The sequence below is a fragment of the Pagrus pagrus genome (genome assembly GCF_965226575.1).
Source record: "Pagrus pagrus genome assembly, chromosome: 8".
NCBI classification, from domain to species: Eukaryota; Metazoa; Chordata; class Actinopteri; order Spariformes; family Sparidae; genus Pagrus; species Pagrus pagrus.
Genome location: NC_140192.1, coordinates 24,438,847 through 24,462,666, shown reverse-complemented (window position 1 = coordinate 24,462,666; position 23,820 = coordinate 24,438,847). Strand labels below are relative to the sequence as shown.

At 39.2% G+C, this 23,820-nt stretch overlaps 1 protein-coding gene across 2 annotated transcripts in view; it reads left to right on the top strand.

Annotated features, from left to right (window-relative positions):
- Positions 1-23,820, top strand: part of trpm3 (transient receptor potential cation channel, subfamily M, member 3) — a 165,765-nt gene that overhangs the window by 4,148 nt on the left and 137,797 nt on the right. The gene's annotated exons all lie outside the window — the stretch shown is intronic.

Genomic DNA, 23,820 nt, shown 5'->3' with positions numbered 1-23,820 from the left:
ATGTTTCAGTGACTTTTGCCTGGGCATCAGTGAAAACTCTGCCGTCTCAGACTTGTTAAAACATGCACTTGAAATAAGGAAAGAGGGCAGGTTTGTTTGCTTGTGCCAGCTGGTTTTGGTGGCATCAAGTGATGTGTAAAGCAACGATGGCCAATATCAAGTATTAGATTCTTTAGGATTTTTATAGTCAAACATTACCTGCCGGTGAGGGCTTATTACGGAATATTAATTAAATATCAACAGGACAACTGACAGCTGGTGGGCTTTGAATGACTTTAGCTAATTTCCATGAGCTTTTGTTCATGGTGTGAAATCACATTTTAATAGAAAGGTAGTACAGTAGTTATTTCAGGACAATTGAATTATCGATACCGATAATCAATAATTTCCTGCTTCTCGTGGCCAATAGCAATACGATAACCTGTAATTTCAAATTTTTATATTTTAAAAAGAAGTCAGGTGTAGTTGTTGCACACCAGAGGGTGGCTCTCTAGTTTACATTGCCTGACTCTCCTCAGGTGCAACAGGTTGCACTCTTCTTCTTCTTTTCCGTATTTATTGGTGGATCTCAGACCAACTTTCAAGTTGCAACATCTACCTCTGTATCAGAGTTTCTAAATGATGCGCTTGATAATGAAAGCAATTTGGCTCAATATCATTCGCTCTATGTGTTGGCTAGAATTTCCCATTGTGCATTCCTTGTTGGGAGTTACTGAGAGAATGTTGAAAGAGGAACCTCTGACTATTTTGGAAACTGATTGCACACATACACTCAGACTGTCTTACTTGTCTCTTTTGTTATTTTTCATTCCCATCTGTTTGTTTGGTCCCTGCACCTGCTTCACGGTACTGAGTTGCTTGTAGTGCTTGGAAATTGATATATGCCCTATGTCTTTTAGCAGGCTGGTTTGAGAAATGTCTCAAGAGCCATTGTGGCGTTGATAAAACGTCTCTATGATGTGGAGCTGATGGATCTGGGGTCCCGTCCACTCTATTTTTGAAATGTAGAGCTTCACTGATGTTTATGGATCAAGGTCAGAATAACTAAAGCTGGCTGCTAGCTTGTGCTCATGGACTTCTGTGGGGTGATATTGGCAGCGATATCTGAGCAGGGAGATGTGTGGGAGACAGAGATATGAACGGTTGGAGATGCAAGATCCATTTCTGGTTTTCAGTTGGGTCCCAGTAACCAGAGCTATTTTGTATTAAACACATATACAGATAAGAAAAATCTGAGAGGAAATGTGTAAACTTACTGTATGGTTATAGGCTGTCTGCCAGCTTTCTTGCAGATGTGATTAAGGCCTATGTAAATGAATCACTATATTTTTATAACAGTAGAACATGTGTATGTGCTCCCATCATTTAAGTTTGTGTGTCACTGTGCACAAAGAGACGCTAATACTGTTCCTTTGGGATTTGTGTTGCTTGGATATGGACCACAGAGCGATACCACCACAACACCGCTGCAACTCTCACATCACTTTGAATCATCAGTCATTTGTAATGGCCAGGTGTGTTTGTTACTGAATGAGTGAGCCTTTCTGTGTGTGACTGACAGAATGAGTAAGACAGAGACTGAAGAAAAGAAATTGGAAGAGAAAAGTGAGTGAGAGATGGAGATTTGGTCCTCAGGCGCTCAGTGATAGTGCTGAATGAGTGAAAGACAAGGAGAATTAGAGGCAAAGATAGATGGGGAGAGTGAAAGAGAAGACTTTTAAGATAATCAGCACTGTGGATTTAAGTTGATCTCTTTAAGTCCACCGTGGAAGTCTTTTATGGAACCATAGGGGTGTTAAAATTCTTCCCATAAAATTCAAAACAAAATGAACAAAACGAAATTACATTATTTGCAAAGTAAATAAGGACTGGGTGACAAAATCAAATATTTCAATATTTTTTACCAAATACCTCCAACGATATTGTGACAATATTGTAAGGATGGCTATAGGAACTAATGACATTATTAGCAAAGTAGGTTTTTAGTAAGCCCTCCCACTAAGCCAGTACTCAGTAATACCAGAACCTAGAAACCCAGAAATGTTGGCAGTGTAAAATTATTATTAAAATAATATATTTCACTTCTCCAGTTCATCCATGGGGCCATGAAGTTGTTGCTCACCCTTATGTTGGTGTTAACTGCCTTGGGTCATATATTACACTTGTTTGGACATGTTTTGCACACTGCAACAATTGAGTTGAGATTTCCTGATTTCCCTTATTGTTTTTCTGTAATCCAAACTTTGAACTTAAGTCTGGCTGGTACATTGTATACACTTGAGGCTGTTTTTTTGCCTCCACACCAGTGATAGCTGTGGCCAGTTTGTTTTTGTTTTCGGAGTGTCCGCCCAATCTTTGTGAACACAATGTCTCAGGAACGCCTTGAGGGAATTTCTTCAAATTTGACATGAACTTCCACTTGGACTCAAGTATGAACTGATTAGATTTGGTGGTCAAAAGTCAAGGTCACATTGACCTCAGGTCTGTCCTGTTCTCGTGGATGTGATATCTCAGGAACACCTGGAGGGAATTTCTTCGAATTTAAACCATGAGGTGGTAATTCTAGCTGTTCTTCTGTTGGATTTCTTGTGAATGGTATGAAGTAAGTACTGTATGCAACTGGAAGAAATAGCAAGATATGCAAGTCTCTCGGCTCTCACACACAGACAAAGACTTAATACTGACAAAGTTATTTACTAATATTTTGCCATAACCCTGGTTAAAATTTCACCCTAAGTTCGGTTTGGATCTGTTGTTTTGAATAGCTATTGTAATATATCAACTCTTGTTCTTGTTCCTTACACACCTACTGTATGATATTTTACACATGCTGGTCATTTCTTGTTTTTGTGTGACTGTAAGAGCCTGTCAAGATCAAGTGCGTGACGAAGCATGTGTCTCAGTTTGTGTCATCCCTCACTCTTTATTGCCATGTGAATGCCCTGCAGTTCATCAAGCCATCTGTGGCTCATGGAGGCCTTCTGCGCAGTACAGTTAGAGAAATCCCCTGTTGCTTTCAAGACCAGAATGTTTTTCAGCTGTAAATTGACTGTGTAATGTCTGTTTTGTGTGGGGTTTTTGTGCTTTGTTGTGAGTTTATTTTTATGTGTGGAATAGCATGTCATGAAGACTGTCCCTTGGAGAATATGGCAATGCAGCTCATACTATCATCCTGATGCTTTTGGCTGTTATGAGCCTCATCTCATGGCACCTCAGTGAGACCACAATAGTCTTGAAAACATTTTGCCTTCTGTAATCACCCATATATTCAGAGCATGACTTTAAAAACCTCCATAACCCATTTGTTTCCTCTCCTCAGTGGTCTTAGGTTGCTCTGATTAGGCTCATTGGTGCTCACTCTGTGTTCCTTGAGATTTCTCTAATGCTAAGAAAAAGAAAAACAACACCAGGTTACACCATACTGCATTCATCGTGTTCACTTTCAGCTCTTTCAGGAGAAAAATAAAAGCAATGAAATAACTGTTTAATGGGGGACTTTCCTTGAGAAGATTTTATAGGAAATTAGTCATGTTTATAACCTTATTAACAAGCTTTGTTAACGGCTATTCTTTGATAGTATTGTGGGAAAAAGAGTATTTACATCCGCTCCTTTGAACATTACTCAAGACAAGTGCCTCACCATTATCATCAGAGGAAAACTGGAAAGTATTTTCTCCATAAACTATAATCAAGATCAGAGTCCAGGTCATAGCCGCTGTAAATCACCTTGGTACAAATAACATAGACAGATTGTGAAGGTGGATGTGCATGCTCCTGTACTTTGTGGGCCTGCTGTGCCTGGAACAGATGATCAATACATGAGTTCACCACAAAATGTGGTCAGATCGTCGTTGAATTAGAAAAGACTGTAGGAAACATTGCCTAAGCTTTTTGCTTGCATGGATTACTCTTACATATGTTTACCCCATTATTTGAAACTTAAGCCATATTAACATAAACATGGGGTCGCTCGTGGTGATAAACCTACAGAGAAATATCAGCCAAATCTGCATCTTCTCTCAGCTTTATGGAGCTTTATGGAGCTTAAGCTCAGCTCAGTCTACAACATCAATGTAGGGTTTCACTTTGCTCTCTGCTGGTTTTTGGCTATAGCGGGCAGCTGTTTTAAGCGAGAAAAAACAAAAACTGGCAGACAGACATGGTAAGTAACTAGCTGGAGAATAAAGTTAAGCATTTAGCAGCTTATGAGCCAGACCTTTCCCTGTGGGGTTGGTAAAGGCCAAAAGCAAAGCTAGTATTGAACTTACATTTGCCAGGTTGCCAGAAATACCACTCCAAGTGAATGTTACTCTGTAAAGTGTGGATGTGTAATTAAGCACCTGTTTGCTAGCAAGTTTACCATATCAACTTGAAAGGTGATGACATGTCAAAAGTTTTTTCCACCGCCCCCAGGTCTCCAACAAATCACAAACTGCAGATGATCATAATATAGTTTGGACACTTTTGAACTGCTCCAACACCATTATACATGCCTGTGAAACAATATCTCAAGCACTACATCATTATATATTATAGTTAGAGTACAAATATAACAATGTCTCTATCTGACCTCTGATCTCTCTTCAGGCACACTACACATATGCATACTCACATAATAAGGGCATTAAAAACTACTGATTATTCACTGCTTTATTGCAAGGAAAAAGACAAGTTTGGTTTTGTTATTGAAAATGTAATTTGTTCTTTTTTGGATCTGCTGTACCGTGGGGAAACAAAAGTGAACATGTTTGAATGCTCTTATTGGATTCTTTCTGCAAGGAACCCAACTGTGGTATTATTTCATGAGGAAGAGTTTGGAAACAAGCAAAGCATTTGGCGGTTCCTGGAAATGACGCATGGTTCAGTGATTTATGTTGTCTTTAAAAAGGGATGATTTTGGGACAAATCAGTGGCTCACACAATTAAAAGTGTTTTCTGTGGAAATCTGGCTTTTGTTTTTTTGCTGTTTGGGAGCACGATCTGCTTAATGACAATTTTTCAACACATTTTAGTTCTGAAAAACACTAATATGTTTACAGCCCTGCTTGGTGCCTTGAAACTACGTGGAATCTGTTTTCTAAATCAAAAGTGTATTAGTATGCTCACTCAAACAAGGAGTTCAACTCCAGTTGTCAGTAGTTATGTACTTAACATGTAGTGCCAAAAGCAAACATACAGAAATAAAAACAAACACACATCTATTATACAACTGTACAACCTCAGATGCAGCTAGTCATCAGCGTGTCATCTGAAAATTTTGACAGAGGGATCCTTAGAGATGCAGTCACTGCTTCCTGTCTGTCAAGAAGTTGGTGATTTATTGACAGGTGAGGTTGGACAGTTTCTTGCTGTCCTTGAACAGTTGAGGTGTTGCAGCATTAAAAAACTCATTCAGTCGTTTCAGGGCAAAAGTTCCATATTGTTTCAAAAGCTTATAACTTTTTATTGTTTAGTAAATGGACTTGCATTTCTGTAGCACTTTTCCAGTCTACTGACCACTCAAAGCGCTTTACAACACTTGTCACACTCACACACTGACGGCAGAGGCTGCCATGCAAGGTCATCAGGAGCCATTTGGTTCAGTATCTTGTTCAAGTATAAAGATAAAAGTATCAAGGATACTTTGACATGCAGCTGGGGGAGCCGGTGATTCAAACCAGCAACCTTCCGATTACTAGATGACCTGCTCTACCTCCTGAGCTACAGCCGCCCCACCACTGAGTGATTTAGGGAGAATTAATTACAGGAGATGATATTAAATGTTAGGTAGTCATATAGAAAATTTCCATTTGTAAAGAAAAAATGTTGAATATAGAATAATGAAAAGCATGTGGATTATTCTTTTTTTAAAGTGTGCAGAAGTCCAAAATTACGGAAAGTTGCCATAAATGGCTCAAAATGTCCACAAGAGAGCCATCATGGACTTAATGATTTGACAGCAGGACTGCCCTAAACCCTAGTGGACTTACTGGGAACGCCCCTCAGAGTCTGTCGGTATGGACATTGGGATTGGCCCTTCAGTGAAAACAACACTAGCATTAGTGAACTGGAAAGTATATTTTGCTGAAAGAAGGGCAAAGAACAGCACTGTAGATGTTTCTCGATGAGAAAAATATTTTTGCTCTTTTCTTCATGAGTATTGGTAATAGTTTGATTTAGCCATTGCCTCAGCTGGTCGTAGTGCTGTCCTACTGTTGATCTGATGGGCTGATGGTAGCATGTGTGAGGGTGTTTGCCCCTTTCCAAAAAGTTTCTAGTGGCTCCTTTCCAGATGGTTCTGTGTAACAAGCCATCTGGTGTGTCAGGGTTTTCTTGGGGAAGCAGAGAAGACTGTGCATGCTTTCCCATCCCCTGGTTTGTGCAAATAAACAGCCAAAAATCAAAACAAACTCAAAATGTCACATTTACACATGGCCAAGGTGGAAAAATGTCTGTATTGTTAGAAGCAAAATACCACAAAGTGCAATGAATACAGACTTGGCTAATAAATTATTATGTGTATATGTACACTAAATTGGTTGAAAGCGGTGTGCTGGCATTAGTGAAACAATACGATTGGCTGATATATTTCCTGGTTTGGCTGTAATAAAGCAAGTTATTGGCTTTTGAGTGGAAAGGGAGGGATATATGTCATACCACCACCATCTCTGGCGTTACAGATATTTCTATTCAAAATGCTCCCTTCTAAGGACTGCAACCTTTTTTGTGTACTTAGTATTCATTGAGATACTGCACTTACTTTACAGTAAGTTATACCCCTCACTGTCTCATGAATAATGTCCAGTATTTGAGTGAGAGACCAAAAGACAAACAAGTAAAAGCTTTCAAGGACTTTACCATCTGGACTTTCCTTATACATTCCATTCATTAACTGTGGTAAAGTTTTGGCTGCACCTGTTGCTATTGAACAGTCGTACTTTACCGATTTTCTAAGCAGCCTCATCACGCTGAGCTCTCCAGGCTTTGTGTTTGGCAGGATATGACAGTGTGGTTCTTTTGCAAAGACAGGATGATACGAGGATGAAAAACAGGCCCACAGGGCTTTTGCTGCCTCAACACAGTTGAGAGACTCTGTAGGTGAGATTTGGTCTCCCTCCTGTTGCTCTGCTTTTATGTGCTGTACTGAAGTTAAACTTGATGCAAAGTAGCTGGATTCATATTGAGAATGTTTGAGTTGCCTGACGTGCACCTGCACCCTAGCCATTGTCCTTTTATCTTTTTATTATTTCCTTTTTCAGACTCCCATCTAGTGTTGTGTAAATATAATCTTATATAAGATTAATTCCCCCAAAATCAAGTTTAAAACTGTGGCGGTCATACAAAATTTATTTTAGAATGTAACTGAACACATTTTTGATGTCATGCTAACACAGAGCTTCTAGTACCCCCTTGTGGCTCCCACTTTGAAATACTTAGAATTAAGGAGACGTTGAGCACACAAATATTTTCTAACACTGACATGAAATTGTGTTAAATGTCAGCAATGTAGAGACACTAACAACAGTTGGTTTACTGAAAACAGTGGGTGATGTGGCGAGCCACTGCAAGGTAGTGCTAAAACCAAGTGTGAAGAAAGATGGACTGTACAGATGGTCTGGAAATGGTATTTGGTTGAATCTTGCTTGCACGATTATTGTCTCAGCAAAACTGTGTTGTTTCCATTCAGGTTTTGTATTTTCCTAAAAACCTTTTTTTTTTGTTGTTTATTTTGGCTAGACTCACTAACCTTACCTTCATTGTGGTTAAATTGTTCACAATGAACATCCATTGATGGTTGATTCATGCTCCAAAAAAACAATTTATTAAATAAATAGTAAATACTGTTCACTTTTTGTGAACATTTCTAACACAATGCACGTTTTGTCAGTATGCAGCAAGGTGACAGCTCACTTTCTTTCAGACAACTGCAAACCACAGAATCCTTCTCTGTATGCAGCTATACATGGAAAAAAAAGGTAGTAGTGCAGGAAACAGTCAGCTAGTAGGTTTTCCTTTCAGTCAGTGCTGACTGACTTCCACTAGTCACAATGACAAACGCCATGTCAACTGTCTCTAATTGATAACAGGAAGTAACTTGATGACAGGCCAAAATTAAACTTGGCTAATATGGCATCCTGTGATTACTCTGCATCACTACTGTTTAATTATTATTGAACTGAACGGTTCTGAAGTTCCAACAACTCCTGCTACACCTGTTATTCTGGTGTGCCAAATAGCTTTGCAAACAGGACTGCATATCTTTTGCAGATCACTCTTTATAGCATCAGATCGGACTTGGTTTTGGCAGATGCCCAGTATTAATGAAGGCCAAAAAACGTAATCAGATTTTGGACGTCCATCACCCCTAACAAGGGCTGATCTTAACAATAATTTTGCGAATTTTTTTTTGGTTGGTTTGTCAGCAGGATTTCACAAAAAACTACTGAACAGATGTCCATGAAACTTGGATGGAGGATGGGTCTTGGCCCAAAACAGTCCCCAGTAACTGGTGCAGATAAAGGGATGGATCCAGGATTTTTTTCCCACTTTCTTTAACATTGCATTTTTTGACATTTTTGTTAATTTCTCAGGGAATAATGCTTGGAACTTGATGAAAACAATAAGGTGTATTTAAGTGGCTGGTAGCTATGATTAAGTACAAAGTGGTACTGTTGGTCCTCGGTGGAGGTATGCACCCCATCAAGTGTAATTCAATCAATCAATTAATTGTTCAGCCTAAACTGTAACTATGTTTTGCATTTTGCATAGTAATTTTTAAATACACATTTTTGCACACATTGGTTCAATAGAGACATCCTTCATAGTAAAGCACAGTCAACAACGTGGGAGGATTAGACCCACAGCCCATTTGTAAATCATTAGTCTTTGTAAATTGTAACACACCTCAAGCTAATTAAAGAGAAATTAGGTAGCAGTGGGAAGGGAAGTGAAAAGATGAGAGAGCCATCTGGAGAAAAGATAGTGGGTGGCAGAGGGATAGAGACAGATGTGTGGAAATGTCACATCAAACCCCACACCACCCTTTAACCACAGCACCAAACACACCAGGGATCACCAGCGGCAAAACCAATCACCAGAATAACACACATTTCTTTTTCTTTCATTTGAACGTAACAATAGCAGTTGTAGTAATTGGCCTCTCTCAGTCATGCCACCCATGATACTTTCATTTCATTTTGGTGGGGCTGAGTCATAATGAACCTGAAGCTGGCATGCCAACACAGCTAAGTCCTCAACATTTTAATCAGCTTAACACACGTTTCAGTGGCGGACCGGTAGTGCAAATAAGCTGGTTAGTTGATGGCAGTGATGCTGTGAGTTTGTGTGTGTGTGTGGAGGGTGTTGACTGACATCCGTAGCAACAGTAGCTTGGAAACAGCCTGAAGTATCATGTAGAGTTTGCTTAAGTAGTGAACGTGGTGGGAGGTGTTAGATAGTGGGAGAACGTGCCGAGGAGACAAAAGCATCTTTTGGGAGGATAGAAGAACTTATTTGTGTGTGATTGTGTAGAGCTTTAAGAGCGAGAGGGTTGGCATGGTAATTTTGAGACGTCTAAGAGTGTTAGGTGTTAAAAAGTACATTTTCTCTTTATCTCTCTCTCTCAAACACACAAATCCTTTTTTTGTTGTCAGTCCTCACACAGGAGATCTTCTCCATAGATATCATTCAGAGAGATCGTGTGGATGGTGAACTTTTCAGGCAGGGGTGTAGAAAGAGCGAAATGAACCCTGGCCATGAAAAGGAAAAGGGAGGGGAAAGGAAAGAAAGAGGACTGGGTTTGATAAGGTCGCATGGAGAACTCTTGATGTTGAGTTAATGACCACAGTTGACCTGTCAGACATTATCTGTCTGTGTGTGTGTGTGTGGCCTGAGTATGTGTAGAAAACATGGACTGCCTGATGGATGGTATATTCTGACCTTAAAAACGTTTATCACTTTTGCTGAATTTTGACTCCAGTTGACTCCACTGCGAAGTTGCACTGAACCATCAGAGAGTTTGCCTACAGTACTGTCTGCCTTTGTCTGTTAAGATCACTAAAAATAGCAAAAAGGAGCTGACAGATTTTTATAGATGAAGTACCACATCCTACACCACCAAGAGCTCGTCATTTTTCTTGTGGTTTGAAAATGCCATGCAGACAAAAACGCATGCATGGGTGTCAGAAAACATGTGATCAGGCTTCACCAAATTTGTAGATTTAATTGGGCTTTTATTAATCAACTCTTTTCTCCTTCTGTTTCGTTTTATCAATCTATAGATCCATTTATCCTCATCTCTTTTCTCTCCATGTGATTTAAGAGAGGGAGAGGTATTATGACAGCTCTATAATCCTTTCTCTCTGCCAGGCTTTTGGGAAATTTGTTGAAGTGAACTGTAAGAGAACACTGTGAGAGGCTAATGAATTAAATTGAGAAGCTCTTTTTCATTATGTCTCAGTAATTGAAGTGTGCTATTGTACTAAAGTTGGCTTTGTCTACACTTTGTGCTCCTTGCCCTCCAGGTCAGTGGCAGGGATACAGAAGTCAGAATACTTGTTCGTTCAGATTTTATTGCCAAAGTGAAAGTGTAATCCACTCAAGGATTAAAAACTAGTAGCTCACTGGGTTGACACACACACACACACACACACACGTTGGATACACATGCACATATACCGTTGACACACACAGAAACATGAGCATACAGAATAGTAAATCACCAAATCATATTTCTAAATTTCTGAAATAAATAATTAGAGGCACTGGTGTTCATTATCACCAGGGCAGCATGGAGGAAACACATATTCATAAACACAGTTAGTGACTTGCCAAAGCAATATATAGCCTCTCACAATAGGACATGATTTGAGTTGCTCCCCTTATGGATTTGTCAGATTACTGGCATGGGTCCTGATCAAAGCTTTTTTAAACCCTCCTCTAAGAAGCCTTGCTCTGAATTCCTTCTGCTAATTTATCCTCACTCAGACAGAGGAGGAGAGGAACAGAAGAGGAGAGAGAGACACGGACAGAGACGCTTCAGAGATGCTCAGTCATGCCTCAACCAAAATGTCTTCCATTAGAGAGTTGACATTAGATTACAGCTTTTTTGTATGCAGGAAGAAATCCTGCTCTAAGTTTTCTCATTTCCCTTGTTCCTTTCACTGATTTTAGTTCTGTGGTTTGATGTCATTAACAAAGCTTCAGTATAGGATCTCTACTGGCCAAACAGCCACACTTTTTGTACCTCAGTCTTAGTCTGAGCTTGGGCTGCACAATTAATAGAAATATTAATGATGCAATAACTGAAGCAGAAGCTTCAATTTTGTTATCATGGTAAAATGTGCAACAGCATTGAAATGAGATACTGTGGTGCTGCAGACATGCATCTGTTCTCCAGATGTAAGACATCATGATTTTAATAGGTATGTTCAGTGAAAATGAAAATTGTGATCCGAAATTAATCATTCCCACTAATCATGATTCATATTGCAATTGTCAAAATAATTGCAATAGAATTTTTTTTTTTTACATTATGCAACCCTAGTATTCAGATATTTAGAATAGGGCCGAAAACAAATGATTATTTTCATTATTTATTATTCTGCCGATGGATTTCCATTCATTTTACCAGAGCCTAAAATGACATCTTCAAATTGCTTCGTTGGTCCCACCAACAGTCCAGAACCCAAAGACTCTTCATTTACTATCATAAATGAGCAAATCCTTAAATTTAAGAAGCTGGAACCGACTAAATTTCCTGTCGATCGACTAATCAACTGACAGCTCTACTTTAGACTCCCCTCTTTTATTCTTTCTTTATTTTGCCTCTACATTTACTGTATGTGTTGAACATCACTATTCAGGATTTCTCCCAGGAATAATTTAGTGGAGATAGTAAATGCTATAGTCCCCCCATTTTAATTACATTGATCCAAACAAAACAACATAGATCTACTGATTCAAGTTGTCTGCTAGTTTTACCTAGTATTTAATATTGTGTTAATAAAAGCGTAGTATTTCTTCTGACATTATCAGAGGCACACCTTATTTCAGGTGTGAGGTGGCCTACCTCCACTGAAGTATGCTGTGGAAAGGCCCGTTATTTTTAGTATTCCAAAATTATCAATATTTCCTGAGTAGATAGCAATTGCATCCACTGTATGATCACTGCTAGCCCTCCTCAAACCTGTTGCCTCAAACCTAGAATTAGGAAACCCTATAAAAGGGAGCTCTGTCCTTTTATGTAAATGCAGATATTCTTATTTATGTAAATTTAGACATCTTTAGAGAATAGAGATCTGTTGATTTGAAACCCGTGTTGCACCCTGTCTTTGAACTATGCTTTGAAGCTCTTCTGTCTGAAGACATGAGCTCTGGGCTTTGAGGCTAAGCATGTCCTCCTATGTGTTTCCTGGTGTGGCGGTGTGGCAATAATGATTGCCATAAAAGCCATTACCAGGGGCCCCGGGGCCACTGGGCTGCGGGTCTAGCTTTATTACACCGACCGCGAGACAGTAATTACACTATATCTATGTTGCTACGGCAACATGATGGTTCTCAACGGCTAATGCAGAATTTATGTTAGGGGAGTTTGGCATTTTGTTTTCATACACAGGCAGTGTGTGTGTGTGTGTGTGTGTGTGTGTGTGTGTGTGTGTGAGAGAGAGCGCGCGCGTGTGTGTATGTTTGTGTAGCTGTACATTTGCCTTCTCAAAGGGGTTCATTTTACGGAGGGACAAAATGTGGGAGGATGACGCATTAGTGGTACTATCCACTATTTCACCTGACTGGTTCCGTCCACACAGCTGAGCACTGAGGCCTGATTTTTAGGACAACCTTGAAACACTCCTACGTCAAACACTGAGTGCCCCGGAGCTTTTAGATACAACTAGCCTGAACCAGACTGATCCAAACTCTGCCTTCTTTGCCAGAGGGAAATTATCTCATCAAAATCGCAGGAGCCATATGGCTTGAGTTCGGCTTGCATAAGCTAATATTGGCATGTTTAGGATTAGTTTGGTAAAGTAAGCCTTCTTTAAAGGTACAGTAGAAATGTGTTGTATGTTTCACTTTCTTCCACTTAGTTTCAGGTAAAGTTTCTCAACTTGTTCCTGGACTGAATTGATTAATGAAAAGTCTAGTAAAGCCACCCAGTGTGCTGAAGAATGAGACTTTAAAGACGACAGTCTACTTTTCAGTATTGGGGCAAAAGACTGACTGTTCATTATCGTGGCTTCTGACACTGAGCCATGTCTGCATTGCTCTGTTGGCTCAGAAGATTAGATCGGCAAGCACCAAAGCTAATCTGGCATTTATAGATTTGTGTGTGTGTGTGTGTGTGTGTGTGGGCGTGCATGTGCATGTGTGTCTTAGTGTGAGTGTGTGCTCTTTTTCTCCATTGAGCACTGGACTGATAGGAACTTGGGGGCTTCAGGTATTACCAGATGGGCACTGCACTGATCTCCTGTCTCGAGAGAGAGGGAGATAGTGTCATTCTAAAGAAAAGAAAGGCCCCACCACATTACCTTTTGAAACGACCGTCCTCCTCTCTGGCTTAAACAGAAGATTTTGCATGGATGTGACTTCCATTTCTTCCACTGCTGTCTATTTTTGTTGTTTGTGTGTTTTCTGTATTTAGTAGGAAATTGTCTACACTTTGATAGTGTGCAAATGAAGACTGGATGGAATCACACTGATGTTTCATAGACTGAAGTGAAGTCATTTTTTTCAATACTACCAAGAAAATTTAAAACTGATGTGATCATTCAAATGCAAGAAACAAAGAATAAATAAATAAATCAAATGTTGTCTTCAGCACAATATGCAAAGGCACTGTCAATTTGTGTTTTGTGAATTGCAAGAGCAGCTCTTCACACTGTTGACAGAGGTACTCTGGCAAATCCAGCACAGGGCCAGCATTTTTGACACTGCTTCTTAATGGTTTTCTTTCTTCCTGGCAATAATTTCATCTCCACCGGCAACAGTGACTCCTCCAAAGCCCTTATAACATCTGGAGTGCAGCAGGTTCCAATTTTTGGGCCAATCTTATTTTGCCCTGAGGCACATAATATGTAGACATTGCATTATTTTCCATTTGGCAGAAGTTGACACTTCCTGCCAAGCCCAGCAACCTTAATCATCTGTCATCTTTACTCACATGTCTAGTACTGTAGATGTGACTGTACTGAATAATGAACGTCTACTCATTTTATGTAGCCTAATTATTATTCATGTGGCATCTTAATTTTTTTGATTGGCTTTCCCCCCAATTTAAGTGCTAATGGGCTCTAAAGGAAGTAAAAACGTCTCCTTACTACTTGGAGGGTGAAGGTCTTTTTCATTAACTGGATAAATATTCTGCATAGGGCCTTGACCAACTAAAGTCTGCAAATTTAAGGATTTAAGGACCGGATTTGGAAGTGAAATCCATGCACAGTGCAGTGAAATTTGGAAAGGTGTCCAGGAAAATAATACATTATTAGTCGGAGGAATACTTTCTCAGCAGGTAGTGTTGGGGGAGTTTTAGTAATGACCAATGAAACCATCGGCATTTAAAAGCAGCACAGTTCCCTAAATGCCTGGACAACAATACGAGTCAAGTAAACAATACAAGTCAACTTACACACTGTGAAGCAATCTAAGGAGTCCCATAGCACAAACTAAATACAGTTTTCCATCTATTTCCAAGGATAGAAAGACTGTTTGGATGGATGGATGGATAGATAGATAGATAGATAGATAGATGGATAGATAGATTGTTTTTTCAGGACACACAAAGCACACAAAGGTATTTTATAAATCAATAATATTAATGCTAAACTAAGCACTTTATCATGCCACAACTGCAGTTACACTGAGAGTAGCAACTTGGACATTTACAAGATTGTATAAACTGCCAGCTCTCTTATCCTACCCCTGAGATTAGGGATGTTCTTAGTCTAGTTTACATGTAAGAAAACACTCAAAATTGAGCACAAATAATCTACACGGTTAAACATCACTTGAAGAATTATTTTGTATGTTATAGCTATACAAATATTGCATTAATATTAGTGCATTTATCTTAGTACAGGTTGCTTTGTCATACGACGCAGCAGTTAACTGGTGTAGCTTACATTAGTAAGAGGTGCTTTTTAATAAAGCAAAATTTGTCTAGGAAGACCTCACTCGTGTCAATATGTACTTATTTAATTCAATTGAATGAAATGAAATTGAATTGCATAATGGAAAGAAAAAAGTTTAAAGGTGCAATATGTAAGAATCTGCTACCTGTCGAATTCAAACTCCAAAACAATGGGGGCATATCACCAGAGTAACTACTGCACTAACTGCTGCTAATGGTAGCTGCCATTAGCTAGTTACCTCAGTTAGCCGTGCGGATAATGATCCTAATGGTTGCAACAATACATAGACGTAACATCAGACTAAGCTGCGGAGCTGTAAAAATATGAAAGGTAAACAAACAGCGGATAGATCTTTATTAAATAAATGGTCAAGACTCCAGAATCAATCAATGAAAACCTTAGCCCAGGTCTGAAATGTCTTGTGTTAAGCTTCAAGCTTCTCAAGAAGCACACTGAGGGAGCAGTTTTTAGTGTTTCCACAACAACAATCTGTCATTTCTTCACATTCTGTTAATAATTTTATTAAATTATTGGAATGGTTGGATTTTTTGTAGTTTTCAACTACAATTCGTACAAATTGCACCTTCAACTGACTAGTATTTCTGTTGCCGACTAGCAAGGGTAGCTACGTTTAATCGACTAGTCAACAACTCACACTCATCACAACTTGAGATATCTTTGCTGTATGACAGCACGGGTATTATATCAAGTGTACTGCAAGGAATTTATTTAAGAATGACCCCATAGAGACAGAGTAAAACAGATATTTTGATATTGCTTTGAAAGGGTTAGTGTGTGTACCACTGCCAAGTAGTCACAAAGTTGTTGTTTGAACTCGGGTTTGTGACCAGAGGTGGTCACACTATGTAACTACCTCAAGTGCGTGTGCTCTCCTTTTTACATTTGTGCTTCTAAAACCATTAATTATAGGCACTGGATAACAAGTTTGATTTTCCTTTAAGATATCTGGTGGTTTGAACATAATCTAAATCGCTCTGGTAGACAGCTATTGTTGTTTCACGCAAATAAAACATAAACAATCTCTTTCTCAGCCTTATTCCAGCAGAGATTCAGATGGGAAACTAAATGTCAGGGTTTAAATTGCTTCAGCTGCTTTAATGCAGCCACATTATGCTAAAGAGCAATTCAGTGTTGCAGTCCAACGATGATAGACAGAAGAATACAACAATGTTTATCTTAAATGGTTATGCCTCTTCATTGTTCTCTGACATGCCCTCTCTGCCTTCCTCTTTTTACCAATTTTTTTTTCTTCAGTCCGTTCCCTATCTTCCTCACTCATTGACTTCCTTCTCTAATTCTGTCCTCTCGGTCAGTATCTGACTGGTGTGTCTCAGAGGAAAAGCAGGGATGTTCCCTTGCCATGGTTCTTAGTCACACTTCTCTGCTTCATCGGACAGAAGATGGAAACACTAAAAACTGTTCCCTCACTGTACTTCTCGAGAAGCTTGAAGCTTAACACAAGATATTTTAGACCTGAGCTAAAGTTATCATTGATTGATTCTGGAGTCTTGACCATTTATTTAACAAAGATCTATCTACTGTTTGTTTTGCCTTCATATTTTTACACCTCCGCTGTTTAGTCGGATCAAATTAACTCCCAAAAACCTCAAACCACAAAGGCACAAACAAAAACAGTTGGCAATCAATTGAAAGAATAACTTTCTGTATTTGACTGGCGTGGAATGCAAGATATAATATTGTACAAAGGCCCATGCTGAAACTGTTTACTCAAAATTGAGACACTAATAGAAATAGATTGAAAAGCATCAAAACTTAATTGTGATGCAATACAAACACACAAACAATGGACTGATTGCCTCAGTCCCCAGGGTTTATTTAACTTTTTTTGAGACTCTTGCTGCTTTGGGCTAACCTTTAAATGCAGCAAATAGATACTATGTTCTGTATACTGAGGATTTTTCATATGTAATACCTCATCAAGCCCATTTGGAAAGCACTGACATGTTACAAATGCCACCACCTTCACTTAGATCTCAGCTACACACCAGTAAAGGTTTGTGACTGCATGTTACATGGTAATGATGCTATTATGTGGACAAAAGTCTTTTTCTTTATATGTACAGTACTTGCATTTTCTGACTTCACTTTCAAATCAGTGCATTATCCTTTAGTGAGATTTCTGTTCATAGTAGTTTTGTTGTAGTATTACACCTCATTTGTGAAAAATAGGATTACAGACTAGCAGCATAATAGTTATGTAATTATAGCCCAGTGGGAGGACAATGTGCTGTGAAGTTTGCTCTGAACTTATTTCTCCTCATTAAGTGATCTTTGACAAAAAAAATTCACTGACTCGAAGTGGGACTAGCGCGTATGCTACATTCATAATACATGATAGTTCCATCATAAATAAAACAAATGGAAACTATTTTCACTGAAAAAAAGTAAACTGTCGGTAGATATTTTATCTGAATAGTTTACAGGCTAGGTGGCATTTTACTATAAATTGATAACTTCTCTGAGGACCGCCAGTAGTCCTTGTACATTATTCATTTCCAATTACGGGGACAGAGTTCCCATAATTGCACCATGCTGTGTGCTGTTTTTGCCTTCCTCAGTGCTTGGGGAGTTTAGAGATGCTTTTCAGTCACACAAACGCACACACACGCGCGCACACACACACACACACACACACACACACACACAGACACACATATAAAGGTACATGCCTCCAGACAATTAACATGCACCCACATGCAGACTGTACATCTTGTGCAATTTACTGTAATTGCCTTATCTTTAAACTTATGATAAAGATATCTTTGCTCGTTTGACCTTCGCACATTTGAGATGGTTGTGTTGTTCAAAGAGATTGGTTTTGTTTGCTCCCTTTTCGTGTATGATTTGCTTCTAAATGCAGAGCAGGCCTTCTTGGAGGATGATGTCATCTTTCCTCATAGTTTACATATATGTGATCATATTGTATATTTAATGAAGGCTGTATCCATCTGTTTGTCTGATGTCTGTCTGTTTAATCTCCTCAAGCACTCCTCTATTTCTGTCATGTTTGTAGCATAACACCATCACTGCAAAAGACACAAAAATATACAATCTTAGGCCATCCCTACTACAGGAACAGATGTCTTAAAATCAGAGAGATGTAAATTAAGAGATGCAGTACATTAAATGTGTTTATGGTGAGTATAAGATCAAGTATCTCAACCCTAAACCTAATGGTCCTTGTTCTACTGCAATTATGTAGTCTGGAGATATTTGTGGTTTTACTACTTTCTATTACGGGGAATGCCAAATGCCACATAAATAATTTCTACTGCAGAGAAAAGAGGATTGACTCTCGCTGTTCCTTTGTCAGACAATCTCACAGCATGAAAAATACGCGCTAAACTAAAAGGTTGAATTTACCAGAAGGAAAGGTTGTTGTTGTCCTTCCTTCCATGACTCCAAACTTTTCTCGGTATATTTTAAATTCCCTCCTCTCCCCTCTAGCTTGTTTTTTAGGCTTGTCTCAGTCTGATTTAGTCTCACATTGTGTTCAACAGCCTGACTCAATCATATCTCTGTCATACCTGCTGTGTTTGCCTGCATTTTAACCAATTCCCTACATACAAATGTTGGTATTTACCTCACCTGCTCACCCATAACATTTTTATCTCTTATCAAGCATTTAGCTCTTGGCCCCAGCTCTCCAGCATGATTGATAGACATTTAAAGTGATAGTTAACCCCAAAATCAAAAATACCTTACCTGTATTCCTCTTGATCGGCTGTAGCGATGTCTGCCTTGTTTTAAATATGATGGTACTCTGCTTGTGGTGCTCAAAGCACTAAAACAATACATTTGAAAATCTCAACAATGATGTCTCTGTCCAGAAATGATGACTCAGTTACTCAAGATAATCCACAGACCTTGTTGTGAGAAGTTTAATGCAGGAACTACAACCCCAGTTGTAACATAATGCTCGCTGAGCTCATCCTCAGCTGAACTGTAACGCTAGCTAGCCTTCAGTCCATGAGTGTAAAGAAAGAGGAGGTGAACTGTCCCTTTAACACAAACAAGACAGAAAGTACATGCAGGTGTTACAGTAAGAGTAAAATAAGGGCTCTGAGCTTGAGAGTGAAAAGAATGTGCTGAACATGCCATGCAGGAATGTTTTCACTAGGGTGATAACAAAATCTTCTGGTAACGCTGTACATGTCATAATCAAGTCAAATCAAGTCAGTTCTATCCATATAACCCAAAATCACAGTTCACATTGCCTTTACAAGCTTTACAATCTGTACAGCATACAAGAACCTCTGTCCTTACTCGATTTGAGTCAGGAAAAAAGGGCCAAAATGCAGTCCTGTTTTATTGTGGAACGTATTGTTTATGATAATTTTAGCTTGCATTGTAATTTATGGAACTTAAATGTAAAAAGGAGACTAGAAGGAGTTAAGGAGACCTCTTATTATTTTAAGATGATACTCCCTTTGATTCACTCAGATTAGGGTGAATTTGTTTAGAAGGAAAATTCTGTGGTGTCCAGAGACTGTTGGATCTAAATAGTAAACCGGAAATTTATTCATCTGAAATATCATTTTTGTTGAGCAGTGATACAGGATAGCTTAAAGGACTGCTACTGTACATGGACAACCCCTGCGAGTCATTATTTTTACTAAGTGCCATGTTCTCAGTCTGTTCCAACTGTCTAAACTGATAACACTGCTGTTTGCCAACTGTTGTTTGCACCTGCCGAACATGTGTCAGTACCGCAAGAGGCCTAAATGTTGAGCTGAGAAATGTGGACCTGATTTCAGGGATGTGAAGACAGTTACTCGTATGTGTTTTTGAGGTTTTTTGGAGTAATGACTTGTTGACGAAATTTTTAGGAAGCATGGGGGCATTAGCATATTAAAACAACTGATTTGACACACGACTCATTGGCTGATAGTGAGAGATGGTGCAACCCGGTCTCATGTCAAAGAGTGTGATTGACTTGCCGATCTGCTAGAGAGTACTGTATAGAGATGCATATTGCAACTGCTTTCCCAAATCGATTTTGTTTCCGATTCACAAGGTCCCATTTTAATTTGGTTATTCAACCAAAAATAAATATGCATTCGGTTAGGGATATTTCAGTTGCACTACCAATTTTGTGTGGATATTAAGAACAATTCTGAGGGAACTCAAGGAACATCTTAATGGAGGAATTAATGGGGTATTATGATTTTAGCCAGTAAATGACACCAAAACATGTTAGAGACTCACAGCATAGTTCTTAATTACATGACACAAATATTTTCCTGCCAGTCTGGTGGTTAGCCTTCAGAGATTTATTTGCCAAACAGAAAATCGACTGGCATTTGCTCCTGGAGGGGGATAAATTTGTACCTGGCATGCATCTATGGGAAAAGGCAAATATTTAGATATTGTTTACTGGATTTTATTTTCAGATGAAAATAGATTTGAAACCTGGCCTTGTACCATGTCAATGTGAGGTTCTGCCTCACCAAAGCATGAAAAGTTCATGGGTGAATAAAGGTGCCACACCAGTAGGGGGTGATAATGACGGGAGCAAAGGTCAGAGTGGGTGGATGAGTCAAACGCAAGACTTTCACACACAAGATTCATTTCCCATGTGAAACCAATAGTAAAAGTTTAAGCTTTGATGGAAGTAGTATATAAGCCAAACCATGATCTTTTCCTAAACCTAACCAAAGTGCAGCTGTCACCTGAAATGTTTCTCAACAAGCTTTATTTCGCAAGTCTTATCATAAGTTGTATAGTTATTGTTGCTAACTTGACAACCGAATGAGAAATTGTACTTTTCACACCTAGACACTGACACGGTGAGCTGGCTGGTCTATTACACACATCGGCCTGATAACGGGCTGAATGGTGAGCAGCATAAAAAAATGTCGGGCAACAACACATTTTGAGACTTGGAGTGTGTGTGCTTATGTGTGCGTGTGGTTCCATCCCGCAGGCTAATAATCATTGCCTCTCTCCAGATGGAAGAGTGTTCCCGACTCAGTAGAGGTCTTCCTGCTTCCTCAGGGCAAGAGACGCAGGGGGTTGAAGTGTGTGTGTGTGTGTGTGTGTGTGTGTGTGTGTGTGTGTGTGTGTGTGTGTGTGTGTGTGTGTGTGTGTGTTCACTAGTGTGTCTGAGTGCATATGGAGGTAGGTATTGAACTGTCACTTACCGGGAATCCTCCAGGGGATGAGCATCACACAGAGAAGAGTGTGAGGAAGCCAAATCAGATAGAGACTTTTGGCATCATCAATCTACAGCCGACAACTTTATCACATACCTTCAGTCACTCGTTTTTTGAAAAACTGACAGTGTTGTTGTCTTTGTGTATGTGTGGTGGATGCCGTCATTTACGACAGTTGATGGTACTACATCTACGTTTTTCACCATGATTGATTGTGAGAGAGCTGAGCTCCTAATCAGAGGAAGTATATACCAAGAAGTAGAAGTGGATGCTATCCCTGGAGACATTTCAGCTTGGGTATATGACCTGTCCTGTGGCACAACTAATGAGAATTGCATCAGGAGGATACTCTATATCAACTGAATCACAGCTTTTTAAAAGAGGTAAAATGGGTGTCTTCTGTACATGCAATAGCTTCAGTTGAAACAAAACAATATAAAACATTTTGGGACATAAATAACTCAGGGACTTCCAGCAAAGCTGTCTTGATAGATCCCAACATGAAAATCAATTTGTGGAACTTCAAGGCACTTCTGCTGGCTGTCTTCACATAATATTTGTCTTTTTTGTCATAGCTTAGTTTAAAATCCAACTGAAATCACATTTTTGCAGTCTAAATCAATGTGTTTTCATATTGATTGTTAATAGTTTGTGTAATTTAAGACAAAAAGGTTGGAAATGCTGCTTTTCATCTAAGCTGGCTGGGACAGAGAGCCTGTTTGTAATGGTATTGAATAGTCAGGACCACTCCAGCATCCAACCAGACCAAAATGACATTTGCAGGTATTTTTAAATTTGGTCTAATTAGCTACAGCTGAGCAGCTAATTAGCTTTCTAGTCTGCAAACTTAAATTAACAGTGCTCTTATCCCCTGTGAATATTTGTTTGTTGGCTCCTCCAAGAAGCTAACATCCAGAACAAGATGTTCTTCATGTTTGTAAATTAGATAAGAACACATTAGCTGGATTTAGCTGGCTGAAACAAAATAATGTCTCCATCTACTTGGACTGACACTGTAACAATAGTCTGTAGAAATAATGCAAAACTAGTGGGGTGACAACAAGAGGAAAAAATACATTTCTATGTTATGGTTCTTCCCAAAGGAGAACATAGTACAAGTGAAGACAGGGAAGATATATATGCTGTTGTAACAAAAAAGCTTTTAATTAAAATCTGATTTTAGGTGTAGGCACTACTCTGTAGTACTCTGTTGCTTCAGCTTACACAGGTCAGTTGACTTTGTACAGTTTAATGCAGTACTAGTCAGGTCATTTGTCAGGATTCTAATTAATGTATACAATACAACCACAATATAACATTTATCTACCTCTTTTACATATAATTGAAATAATTGATTTCCACGCTTTCAAATGAATACCAGCAGAGATGACTCACATTTTCAGTGAGGGAGCAGCTTCTCGGGAGCCTCTGGCTTTGCTTGATTGACAGGTGGAAATGGGCTTCTTTCCCACTTTTGTCACAGTGCAGATGTCACAGGGTCCACCTGTATCAGAGACGTCTCCAAGAAGAAATGGGCTACGGAGAACACCCACTTCGTGTTACTACACATAAAAGTGCTCACACACACACTCAATGGATGATTAAATGTACTTTCCTCACGACTACTTGTGGGTCGTGAGTAAATTATTCAGACGTTCACCGAAGCGCGCACACACACATTTACACATTCTTACATTTACATAAAACCGCATAAATCCACATGTTCAGGCACCAGAGCGGAGTGACTTTAGTCGGCACAGTAATCTTGCTACGAGTGCAGGGCAGTATATGTTCAGATTGACACTATATTCTGTTCTGATTCATGTATATGGATGCCATTCAACTTAACCTCCGCTTGCTCTAACAAAGAGTACAATACAGCACTCCTATTCCCACCTCATCTGAAAACGTGAGTGAGAAAACATTTTTAGATATTTATTGTTTTGCTTTCACCATCTGATACAAGCTCTCAGCGCTGAATCACTTTAGTAATTCACAGTAAATTGCCTCCTGCATCAGCCAAGTTAAGCTCCCATGGGGAGAAACGAATCACTGTGAGAGAATTAAATCTCATCTTGTCTGGTCTTGTTCTTTGCAAGTGCTTTAATACCTTTTAATGTTGTGATAATTAGTGTAGCCAAGAAGAGTGAGAGAATACAACACACAAGACACTCTCTCTGTCTTCAGCAGGTGTGTTGAATCGGTGCCCCCTGGTGGTTGAAGTGTTTAAGTATTTTTTGCACCTGCAGACTTCATCTGTTCAGTAGCTTGATGCACACTAATGTAGTAATCAAAAGGAAGTCACTCTGGTTGTATTGTAGTAAAGTTACCAATTGTTTAATAATAATTCAGAATTATTATTACAGCATTATTTAGAAGTCAGGTTTGAATGATGGGGCCTAGGCTAAGACTGGTATTGTGCATTAGAAGGTTGCCATCTAGAGTCGGGATGCAGACAGTGCAGAGTGATTCATGGGGTTAGATGTGTTTGCTGAACCATTTCATGGGGTGAGATTGAG